Source organism: Rattus norvegicus, chromosome 3, assembly GCF_036323735.1.
Source record: "Rattus norvegicus strain BN/NHsdMcwi chromosome 3, GRCr8, whole genome shotgun sequence".
Lineage (NCBI taxonomy): Eukaryota > Metazoa > Chordata > Mammalia > Rodentia > Muridae > Rattus > Rattus norvegicus.
This window is the reverse complement of record NC_086021.1, coordinates 79,814,254-79,826,253: the sequence shown is the minus strand read 5'-3', so window position 1 is coordinate 79,826,253 and position 12,000 is coordinate 79,814,254. Positions and strand designations below refer to the sequence as shown.

The window sequence follows — 12,000 nt, the reverse complement described above, 5'->3', positions numbered from 1 at the left end:
TGAAAATCTGAATTCTTTTTGATTGTTCATGAACCAACCCCCCCCCCCCCCTTTTAAAGTATGAATGGCACTTTATTCAGTCATTTTCTTTACAACTGAAACTCTGGGAATTCAAAATTAACATCCTTGCCTGTGAGCTTCTTGTATACACCAGAAAATGTTTTGACCTTGTGCTCCATGTTGTTCTGCTGTGCTTTGTCTAAATGAACTTTTATGAGCCGGCTGCCATCCAGTTTCACACAGATCCTCTGACCCACAATTTTACTTGGGAAGACCAAGTCCTCAGGGATGGTGTCGTGCACTGCTGTCAGGGTGCAGCTTCTGGGGCGCCTTTGCTAATTTTTCGTAAGGCTTTTCCAGTTGGCTTGGGCAGAATCCTCCTCTGAACAATGAAGACTACGTGCTTCCTTCCCAGTGAACTTTTTCTCCAATTCACAAACTAGCTGGACTTGGATTTTTCTGGAAAGATTTCAGCTGAGGAACCGGTACAAAAATCATGATAGCTTTCCGACCACCACCGACTTCGATTTCCTTGGCCGTAGTGACGTTGAATTCCCGCAGCTGCGCCTTGAGATCTGAGTCCATCTCCAGCTCGAGCAGCCCCCGAGAGATGCCAGACTCGAACTCGTGTGGCTCCTCGCCATCGGGCTTCACAATCTGGTGCTCGAGCTGAACGTGGCTTCGTCCTTATGGGAGGGTTGGCTTAGAGAGAGACAGCTCTCATGAGAACAGTTCATATCCCAACCTTTCTCCCCTTAATTATGGTAATCTCCTATAGTTCAGCTTTTTTCAAAACAACAGCCAGGCAGGATGGCTCAGTGGGTAAAGCCAGTTGCTGCCATTGCCTGACTTTGAGTTCAGCTCACATTTTCCTCTGTCCTCCACACATGAACTTCACACATGTGCTCCCACCCCAAATAAATAACAACAAACCATAGTCTACTAAAAGCAGAGATTTTCTTTCCGCTGTTCTCTGCCCTCCCCCTCCTGCTGCGTCCTGGCCACTGACGGAGAGAGCAGAAGTGGTTCAGGTTTCGGTAGATTCTGATAAGACAATTTGTCCACCCAACAAACACAAGTTTAGAATCCAATATGCCACACGACTACTAAATTGTCCGTCAGCAGGATCGTAGTATGTGCAGAGTTGGAAGAGAAGCATGAAAAGTGATGACTCGACTTCTGATCAAGATGCTCAGTTTCAGGCTGCTGCACTCCTGATGAGTAGTGAGAGGTCTGGCAGCTGCCACTTCTGCCCCCAACAGTCCGTTCCCCAGGTGTGCAGACCGTTTGTGCACTGTGAAGTTTTACGAGCTCTAAAGAGTGATTTATGTCCTCAATTTTCCCTTATTGCCCACCAAGTACTGCCCTCTGTCAGAGGGCCTGGACTATTTAATTTTTTAGGTCTTTGTCTTCATTAGTATGACAATTTTTGCTTGTAATCATTGTACTGGACCTCGTTGATAAGCTAAGACACTGTGAGATTCATGGTGTTGACATCTAACCTTGCCACTGACTTCTTGACCCTTCTGCTTCCAAAACATGGATTCATTTTTTTCTTTTTGAAAACCAAGGTAAAACTCCATCTCTTTTTTACACATATTGTGGGCAGTTTAAAGGTTGGTCAGAATCAAATATTGTGCTTTCAAATTTGATAATGCATGAGTGTGGAAGGGTGACCTTTGTTTCACAGTCATACATCAACATGACATGAGCAGAAGAGGCAGCCATTACCTTTAGTGTATTGGAATAGTGCTTTAGTTGCCATCTTCCGTGTAATTATTGCAAAAAAAATGTTTTTTTAAAGCATTAAATTTCCATTTGTGAAATTTGTGAAGTTTAGTATTTTTGGAAATAGTTGTAATTTATACAATAAACAAATAGTTTATGATTTAGTACCAGCACAAGCTTAGTCTCCATAAGATCTACTTGTTCACTAATAAAAATTGTTAATTATTGCTCTGGTAACAGATTAATATACTACTATTAATATACTACTTTGTGTTTTAGGAATAAGTTTTAAGACACAACTCAAAGAAGTTTTACCAATTTTTTTTTTTAAATACATGTCAGTGATTGGCTCAAAGAGTATTTAGTGGTAATAAGAATCTGTTTGTGGTAATACAGGCTGCATACAGGTTCTGCCATCCGTAGGACTTCTGTCCTAGCGTGTGCAATTAGTCATTCATTTCCCCTTTAATGAATGCTACCTATGAGCCAGGCATGGGAGAAAGAAATGAGACTATGCAACAGAATGATGTGAGGAAATTATGTGACTTCTCAGAAGGCTCATTCATTGAGAGACAATGGAAAGAGAGAAGGCCTCCTTTAGTACTCACATATCAGACTTAAAAGCTAGGCCAGTGTGGCCCGAATGGTAAAGCTCTTGGCAGTAGTTCCCATCCTGTCTTTATTGCTCCATGACCGCCACTTCACTAGTTCTCTTCAACCCCCACTCCCTGGTACAGGGACTCAAGGAGCCCAGAGGCCTCTGGAAATGCTTCTGCACAGTTTTATATGTGTGCACACATTGTTCTGGGAAGAGAACACAGATCTCATCTAATTTCCTAAGAGGACCAGAAATCAAAAGAGGGAGGTCATTGTGCCACGGAGAATGCTAACTACCGAACGATTACTTAGTATCGTTTAAAATTGGGTGGATCTTTCTTCACACAATAGGGAATTCTGTAAACTTTCCTCATGGATGAAGCCACTCTGCTAGGCCCAAAAGAAGTAATGCTGTATTAAGTGGTACAATGGATGTAAAAGTGTGTTCAGTGTGTTTTTGGACTCATGATGGCTTTATTGGTGACTACTTTTGTTTGGAAGAACACCTTCAAGTGTGTCAGTTAAGTTTTGAAGAGTACTGTGAGGAAGCATAATACATTTGGTGGCAAATACTGTATTTCTACTCATTCTATTCTATTTTATTCTTTAGTTGTGTCTAGTTCTTCCCTTCCTAGGAATCTTCTGCTTCTGTAATCATATCATAAAATTAATTTTTTCTCATCCATGTCTTTTTCTGTTTTGATTTTGCCTTTCAGTACTGGAGGTTAAACCCAGGGCCTAGTGTGAACGCTCTACCACTGAGCCTCATCCCTAGTGTGAGTGCTCTACCACTGAGCCTCATCCCTAGTATGAGCGCTCTACCACTGAGCCTCATCCCTAGTGTGAGCACTCTACCACTGAGTCTCATCCCTAGTGTGAGCGCTCTACCACTGAGTCTCATCCCTAGTGTGAGCGCTCTACCACTGAGTCTCATCCCTAGTGTGAGTGCTCTACCACTGAGTCTCATCCCTAGTGTGAACGCTCTACCACTGAGCCTCATCCCTAGTGTGAGCGCTCTACCATTGAGCCTCATCCCTAGTGTGAGCGCTCTACCACTGAGCCTCATCCCTAGTGTGAGTGCTCTGCCACTGAGCCTCATCCCTAGTGTGAGCGCTCTACCACTGAGCCTCATCCCTAGTGTGAGCGCTCTACCACTGAGTCTCATCCCTAATGTGAGCGCTCTACCACTGAGTCTCATCCCCAGCTCTGAAACTTTCTGCAAAGCTATTTGACAGTTTTCTCTTTTTGACACATTGAATTTTTCTCTCCCATGGGATTCCTTTTTAGTTTTTAATCCATTCAGTTTGTACACTTTATAAATTACATAACAGCTGTATATGGAGCTATATTCTTAAAGCAAATCTGGGTCTGAGCTAATTCTCTGTGCGGGAGCAGAATTGGCTTCTAGTAGCTATTTTCACAGGAAACTGCTGTTAGCACTTTCTAGAATCCATCATAGTCCACTTGCTGTTGTCTGGGGCCTTGTAGACACCTGCCACCAGCAAGAGACGGCAGCCCTTCAACTTCTTACAGACTCAGAGCAGCTGCCAATGGTAAGGACTTTTCTCATCCCATTATAGGCAGCTCAGGACATGGGTGCAAGGACACATAGTCTCCATTCTTACCCCAGTTTCCCCTCCTTAATTTCCTGCATTTTTTTTTAGTTTGAAGTATTTATTATAGTGAAAAAATATACCAGAATGTTTAGAATGGAAGGAGAGAGTAACACCTTTAAAAATAGTTTTTAAAATTTAAAATGTGAGGAATGCTGGTTCAGTATTAAGAGAAAAGTGGATACAATGCTACATAGTGCATATGGTTTGATCTTATCTATGATAATTGTGTGTATGCATATGATGTTGCACATGTAAAGAACTTGAAAGAAATATATTTTTATTCATTTTCCTTGTTTTTTAAATTTACTATCAAATTTTTCTAATATTATTTTTATCTACATTTACTATTTTAAAATAAATTCCAAATCGAGAGCAATGGCCTATAGCAAATCACTGTTAAAGAAAGATCACAAGATCTCAATTAATACTCTTGAGTTTCAAATTCAGAACATTTTTATATGAGTAAGTCTTTTGGGAAAGAGTTATCTTTAATTCAGCTTTAAACATGGGAGAGAATCAGTCTGAGGAGAAGAGTTTATGTGAGCAATAAAGTCTAGAGATCTTTGTTACCCAGGAAATGGAGAGGAGGAAGGAATGCTTTATGAACAGCACAGGGTTAAGAATTAGGAAGCCCAGATCACTTCTAGTAGCTTCAAGTACTCTCCATTTGTCTGGCACTATGAAGGTCCTCTCCCCACATTTGCATATCTCCTCTGCCTTCCTTTATGTGCTCATATACAGACATGCACAGCTCATTAATTCTTCTAATTAAGAGAAATAAACCAAAGCTTTTGTCTTCTAATAAGTACTTATGTTTATATTCAATATGACACCATAATCTTTGATTTCTTAAACTACTTTTTGGACATCTCACCACTCAGCTCTATGGAGACCGCTTCTTAAGTGTGTTCGAATAGTTTTCTAAAGCTGGCTTTGGATATAAATCTAGAAGCGATTCTGCTATAATACACATGCTAGTCTAGTTTAGAATTTTCAGGCAACAAAGAACAGTTACTGCAGAAACCTCACAAGTTGAGAATTCTTAACGATTTGTAATAGATTTGAAAATTAATTTCACTACTTAGGAGATTACCATGCAGACAGATTTATATATAGTATATATGAGATTTTGTAGGGGTAATACTTAAGTCACTTGTTTTAAATGTCTGACTATGTACACTTGGCTGTGTTAGTTTCCTATGGTGCAGAACTGTTATTGAGTACTTAATATTTATCCAGCCTGTTGTAAGACTTTTTACATTCAGCTTAGAAGGATTCTTTGGAATAAATTTTTATCTCCATCTTGTAGATAAAGAAACCGATGTTCAAAGTTAACTAACTCATGAAAGATCTCTCGGTAAGTGGCAGAGGCAAGATCTGAACTTAGGTATCTGTTGTGTAAGTATGTCTCCTTTGCTCTTAAGCATTTGATAAGCATAGATTTTTACTAACATTTTCCTTTATCTAATGTACTTTAAAATGATTAAAATATTCTGTGATAATGATTCATAGCAATATGTTATTCAGTATTTGAAGAAGTAAAGCATTTGCCAAAGAATCTGCTGATTAGGGTTTCTGAAGCTCCGTTGCAGAGATTAAGAAACTTAAGAGTAGTCTACTGCCTATTGGCTTCTCTACTTAGTAGTAAGAAGTACTGTATTCTTTCTGCTCGCAGCATTCCCTATAACTTTCCTAAGATAGCACAGAATGGAATTAGTTTGTAACAACACAAAAGATGATTGAAGTTGCTCTGTGCACAAATACATAAATTACATCTCCATTCTTGATGTTGAATAAATTTCTAAAACCTTTACATTCTTTGATTCTGTGTCATTTAATAAATCGTCTTTCAGCTAAGCATGATGTTGTAAGCTTGTAATCCTGGGACTTGGGAGGCTGGGGTAGGAGGATTGAAAGTTACAGGCCAGTCTGGATTATAGTTCCAAGGCTAGAATGGACTACAGAGTAGAAAACTGTCTGAAAAACCAACCAACCAACCAACCAACCAACCAACTGATCAACCAACCAATAAACCGACTGATCAACCAACCAACCAACCAACTGACCAACCAACCAATAAACCGACTGATCAACCAACCAACCAACCAACTGACCAACCAACCAATCAACCAACCAACCGACTGACCAACCAACCAACCAACTGACCAACCAACCAACCGACTGACCAACCAACCAATCAACTGACTGACCAACCAATCAACCAACCAACCAACCAACCAACTGACCAACCAACCAACCGACTGACCAACCAACCAACCAACCAACCGACTGACCAACCAACCAACCAACTGACCAACCAACCAACCAACCAACCAACTGACCAACCAATCAACTGACTGACCAACCAACCGACTGACCAACCAACCAGCCAACCAACTGACCAACCAATCAACTGACTGACCAACCAACCAATCAACCAACCAACCGATCAACTGACCGACCAACCAACCGACCGACCGACCGACCGACCGACCGACCGACCAACCAACTGACCAACAAACCAACCAACCAACTGACCAACCAACCAACCAACCGACCAACAAACCAACCAACCAACTGACCAACCAACCAACCAACTGACCAACCAACCAACCAACCAACCAACCAACCAACTGACCAACCAATCAACCGACTGACCAACCAACCAACCAACCAATCAACTGACTGACCAACCAACCAATCAACCAACCAACCGACCAACAAACCAACCAACCAACCGACCGACCGACCGACCGACCGACCGACCGACCGACCGACCGACCAACCAACCAACTGACCAACCAACCAACCAACTGACCAACCAACCAACCAACTGACCAACCAGCCAACCAACCAACCAACTGACCAACCAACCAACCAACCAACAAATCAACTGACCAACTGACCAGCCAACCAACCAACCAAACAACCAAACAACCAAACTACCAAACAACTGACCAGTCACAAGGGAACACCTTTTCAATAAGATATTCCCTGAAAGCATAAAAAGAATTATGCACTCATTATCTCATCAAAATGTATGTTCTCAGTCCACACTGTTGATTTTTTTGTTGGTGTGTGTGTGTGTGTGTGTGTGTGTGTGTGTGTGTGTGTGTGTGGTTTGTTTGCTTTTTTGTTTTTTACAAAAACTGCAGACTTCTATACTGTCTGGATGTTCACTAGGGAACCAGTGTTCCTTAGGTAGTTTCAACTGTCTGTTTAGCACAGTGCATAGCAAAATGTGGTTCTCCACATTTTGTGGTTGAAGTGAATTTTGTTTTTTTGATATGACACCATGCCCCAATATCAATATTCACCACATTAAGAGTTTAAACTTTTTGCTAGAACGGTAAAATTTTAGTTTTAGATTTTCTTGTGCCACCGGGCCTTTGCTTTGGTACAGTAGGGAGGGAAGAGTGTAGATGGCTGCCAACCTCAACCCCAGAGCTTCACTTAGAGGAACAGGTGATGGCCAGTTGCCTTCTCGGTGTCATCTGTGAATCTGTATAGTCTGAGTGCCTGGCGCTTGCACCTTACTTTCTTGGATGCCATCTGCAGGTTACTAGATTGTGGTCACCACCACTTTCATCTGCAGTGCTTGGTGTGTTCTGTTGAATTGGGGTCAAGGATCAACCTTCCCTTTAGTTCTTTATGCACTTACATGTGTTTTTCATAATTCCTATTTAAATGTAGTTCTTGTACTGTGGTAGTTGCAAAGCACATACTTTGTACAAATTCGTATTTACCAGATTGTTGCCAGATGTTTGATAGATGGGTAAGCATGAGACTCTAGCTCTGCCAAGAACTTCAGGAGAGCAAGGAGGAGTGAATAACCCTTTTCCAACCACCTCTACTGACATTCTCATGAGCGGTCCTAGGACCTGACAGTCAGTCTTTGCAGGGAATGGCATCTTTTCCAAAAGTCAGGGACTTTTTTTTAACTTATTTTAATTTTATGCTGTGCTTCATAGGATCACCAGGTTCGATATATATTATTTCTCAAACATTTGGCCCATTTTTTTCCCCCAAAGAGGACTGTATCTTTCATAGTTTAAGGGTAGCTATTACATAAGAATTATAATGTAAAATAAAGCTAAAGAGACTCCTAATCGAAAGCTAAAATTACAAATGCTTAAAAACACCTTCCAGTAAACCTATATTGAGAACTTTCTTGTGTTTTGTGTCAACCATTCACACTATTAAAAAGATACAGCACAAGATGTAGCTCAGAGCAAAGAGCTCTTGCCAGCATGTGTGGAGCTCTGGATTCCATCCCTAATACCACAAATGTGAGTGAACAAAGACCAAATTTGTACCTTAACTTTTGACTTTTATAAGATTATGACTCCTTTCGGACCTCAGTTCTTGAGTGTCGACTCACAACAATCATTCTGCCTTTGTTTAGAGGTGCTTGTTCACCCTATTTAAATTCTGTAAAGCTAGAGAGACGGCTCACTTATTAACAGTGCTTGATATAAACTTCTTGCAGAAATAAAAAGTCCTCCTCCAGCTTCTTTCAGCTCCATGCCCCCTTCCCAACCTATCGACTTTGTGTACTTTTTGTGAAAACAGAGGCAAATCAATTTCTATAATGGTGAGACATACATTAGTCTATGGGTACAATGGTGAGTAATTAGGAGTTGGTTTGATGCTATGTCCACTTAGAATAATAGTATGTTCTTCCCCCAGAGCCTATGATCTGTCTAACCGCACATTACTGACTTGACAGTGGTGCCCAGGTATGGGTTTTGTCTTGGGGAGTGGAATTTAAATCCAATTAGAAGGCGGTTGGTCACTCCTGTGACACCACTTTTACACTAGGGTTCTTGTTTTGCCAGGGCAGACATTATTCCGGCTTTCCACTCATACTCACTTGCAAAGGTTCATTGCAATGAGTCAGAGTCTGTTTCAAGATCTCTGGCTTCAGTATGGGATCCTCATCGGGACTTCTCCTGGTTACCCCGTTCTTGCCAGGTGTAGTGGAGATCCTGTAACTTTGGATCAGCAGGACTGGCCCTTTCCTTTCATTGGTCCCAACCTGTTCACAAATGATACAGATTTTGGAGTGGGCCAATTCAGAGCCCTGGATCTGAGCTGGTCAGTCTGCCCGCTCTCCTTCACCCACACCACCGAGGTGAGCTCTTCAGCACTGCTCTGGCTAGACCACCCAATGAAGCCCTCAGGAAGAGGCAGGCTCACCTCTCCTGCTCTTATATCCTCAGGGCCAGTTTACCTGCACCTGTGCCTCCTGAGGCAGCTCCACTGTGCTGCCCAGTCAAGGTCTCTGATCTGCTGCAGCCTGCAAGTGGCAGGGCCAACTCTCCCATGCTCAGTCCTCCAGGCTGGCTCACTCATTCCTGCTCAACCAGAGCCAGCTGGTGAAGGGCAGGGCTAGCTCTCCCAAGCTCATGACCCAGTGAGCCGCTTTCTTGACTGCTGGAGGGAGTGGTGGTGGGGGCACTCTGAGCCTGTGCCACCGCATAGCAGATGAGTGGCAGGGTCTGCTCTCCCACACCCCAGTGTCCTGCCTGGGGGAGCACAGGACCTGCTTTCCAAGTTCTGCTGCTGGTGAGAGATGGGGCTAGCTCTCCAGAGCACTGCACTCATGGAAAAGGAAGACCAGTTATGTACAGCCCATGTGGTCCCTGGTGGCTACCCTAATAAGGGACATCCCCATGTTCTCTAGTGGTAATATGAGCCAAGGACATAGACACTGACCCCTGCTGCTCTGTTGCCTTGGTCTCAGACATGGCCTTCAGTGGCAGCTCGGGCTGGGACCTCATCATGCGTGTGGCAGGAATGGTCATTCACAACAAGCTATTCTCTACCCTCGAGTCTCCAGTTCCATGTCTCTTCGTAATGTTCAAGTTGTTCTGCTTCTGTCTCTCCCACCTGACCACCACATACTTGCACATTGTGGGGGTTCCCACTGTAGGCTGGCCTCACACGAGTGGGTCCTTGGGTGACATCCTCCATCTGTGTGTGTGGCATGGTGGCAAATGGTTGTCTATGGCCTGAATGTGCTAGGCATTGCAGGGCATATCTTAGTCTGTCTTCCTCCTCCTGTGCTGTGCTGCTTGGATTTGATTTGACTTGATTTTTATGAATCCTAGGCATAAGACTGCTGTGGCCACCAAGCCAGACATCAAGTTAGGATGAACAAAGGACAGTCATTTGTGCTGCCCTTGCCAGACGTAAGAATAACACCACCAACAAGGTGTCTCTTTGCTCATTGCCACGGGGACAAGTTTTATTTTTCTTAACTGCTGAAGAATATTCCACTATGTAAATATACCAATTTCATTGTTCATTCATTAACTGATGGACATCTGGGCTGTTTGCATTTCCTGGTTATTGTGTCTAGAGAAACAAGGCACATGGATAGACATGTTAGTCTTTGGGGGTGTATGCCCAAGAGTGGGATGGCTGGATCATGTGGTAGATCTATTTTAGTTTCTTTGGGAATCTCTATACTGATTTCCATAGTGGCTGCACCAGCTTGCACTCCCATTAACCACAAATGAATGCTCCTCTGCCTCTCATCCATACTGGCTTTTTAAAATTTTTATTTATTTTTAAAAATCTTATCTATCCAAGCTGGGATAATCTCAAAGTAATTTTAATTTGCATTTTACTGATGGCTTGGGATGTTGAACATTAAAGAAAAAAAGTTTCTCAGCCACTGGTATTTCATCTTTTGATAACTCTCTGCTTAGTTCCATGCAACTGGTTTTAAAACTGAGTTGTTTCTTGATTTTAATTTTTTGAGTTTGTATATTTTAGATATTCTGTCAGAGATAACGATTCCCCCTCCCCCCACACTCTGTAAGCTGCCTCTTCACTTGAGTGATGGTGTCCTTTGCTTTAGTTTTATGAGGTCCTATTTATTGATTGTTGGTCTTTTAAATTTTTTATTTATGTATGCTGGTATTGTGACTGCATGTGTACCATGTGCGTGCCTGGTGCCTATTGCTGGCAGAGGCAAGGAGAAGCTGTTGACTCCTCTAGAACCGAAGCTACAGAGTGTTGCCATGTGGGTCCTGGGAATGAAACCCAGGTTCTCTGGAAGGGCAGGGGAGAAACCATAATCAGGAAGGTGGTTTACCCAGGCCACGATTTATCCATTGCACCCAAGATGTGCTGACTTCTTCAGTTTTCCCAAATGTGGGAAATTCAACTGCATAATTTACAGTAGTAGGGGCATTGCATCCACGCACCCCCCCTGGGGGTGTGAGGGAAAGATGTACAAAAGTTCAGGGATATGGTGGATTACACCTATAGTCTCATTGTCTAAGGCTGAATTAAGGTTGTTTTGCATTGTTTTGAGGCCAACCTGGACTTCATTATGAGTTATAAACCAGCCTGGTCTATAGGGTGAGAACTTGTTTCAGAAGAGAGAGAGAGAGAGAGAGAGAGAGAGAGAGAGAGAGAGAGAGAGAGAGAATAAAATAGGACAAAAGGTGAGAAAGTCAGAATTTTGAGGAAAATTTGTATTACAATTTTTAATTAAAATAATTTTTTAATATATTTATTAAAAATACGTTAAAATAATATCTTCAAATGGTATGGCTCATGGTACATGATTCAAATGGTACATAGACTCAAAGAAGTACCCGAACCCCTCCCCCATTTCTCTTCAACTACTAACAGTCTTGATCACCACCCCATCAGTGATGGTAGGCTAAATTTATTGTCAGAATGGTGTGTTATCCTTTGTTTGCTTCTAGACTTTCAGATCTTTCTCAGCTTGCTATATCTCACCGTGGTAATAATAGGAGTTGAAATTAAAGTCGTCAATGTTACAACTTTTGGTAAACAGCTGGGTGGAGGGGGAAAGACCATTACTGACAGAAAGGAAATTTACAGTCCAAATGGATTGTAGCTGCATGCATTTCATTAGCACACATAATTGATAGCAATGCTAATGTTCTAAAATGATTATTCTTTAATGCCCAGCTTGCATTATTAGCACACGTGTATTTCATTAACATACATAAGTAAGAACATTTATACATGTGGTAGCAAATGAGCTTTTAAAAGTCATTTTGTAGTTAGTGGG

At 42.1% G+C, this 12,000-nt stretch overlaps 1 non-coding gene and 2 pseudogenes across 1 annotated transcript; 1 reads left to right on the top strand and 2 right to left on the bottom strand.

Moving 5' to 3' along the window:
• Positions 1-74: 74 nt before the first annotated feature.
• On the bottom strand, positions 75-1,765 carry Rps7-ps11 (ribosomal protein S7, pseudogene 11; annotated as a pseudogene).
• An 8,276-nt stretch (positions 1,766-10,041) lies between these two features.
• Positions 10,042-10,185, bottom strand: LOC120102032 (small nucleolar RNA SNORA48). The gene has a single exon (XR_005503074.1). It is a non-coding gene; the product is annotated as a small nucleolar RNA SNORA48 (small nucleolar RNA).
• An 825-nt stretch (positions 10,186-11,010) lies between these two features.
• Positions 11,011-11,165, top strand: LOC120102034 (U1 spliceosomal RNA; annotated as a pseudogene).
• Positions 11,166-12,000: the final 835 nt, after the last annotated feature.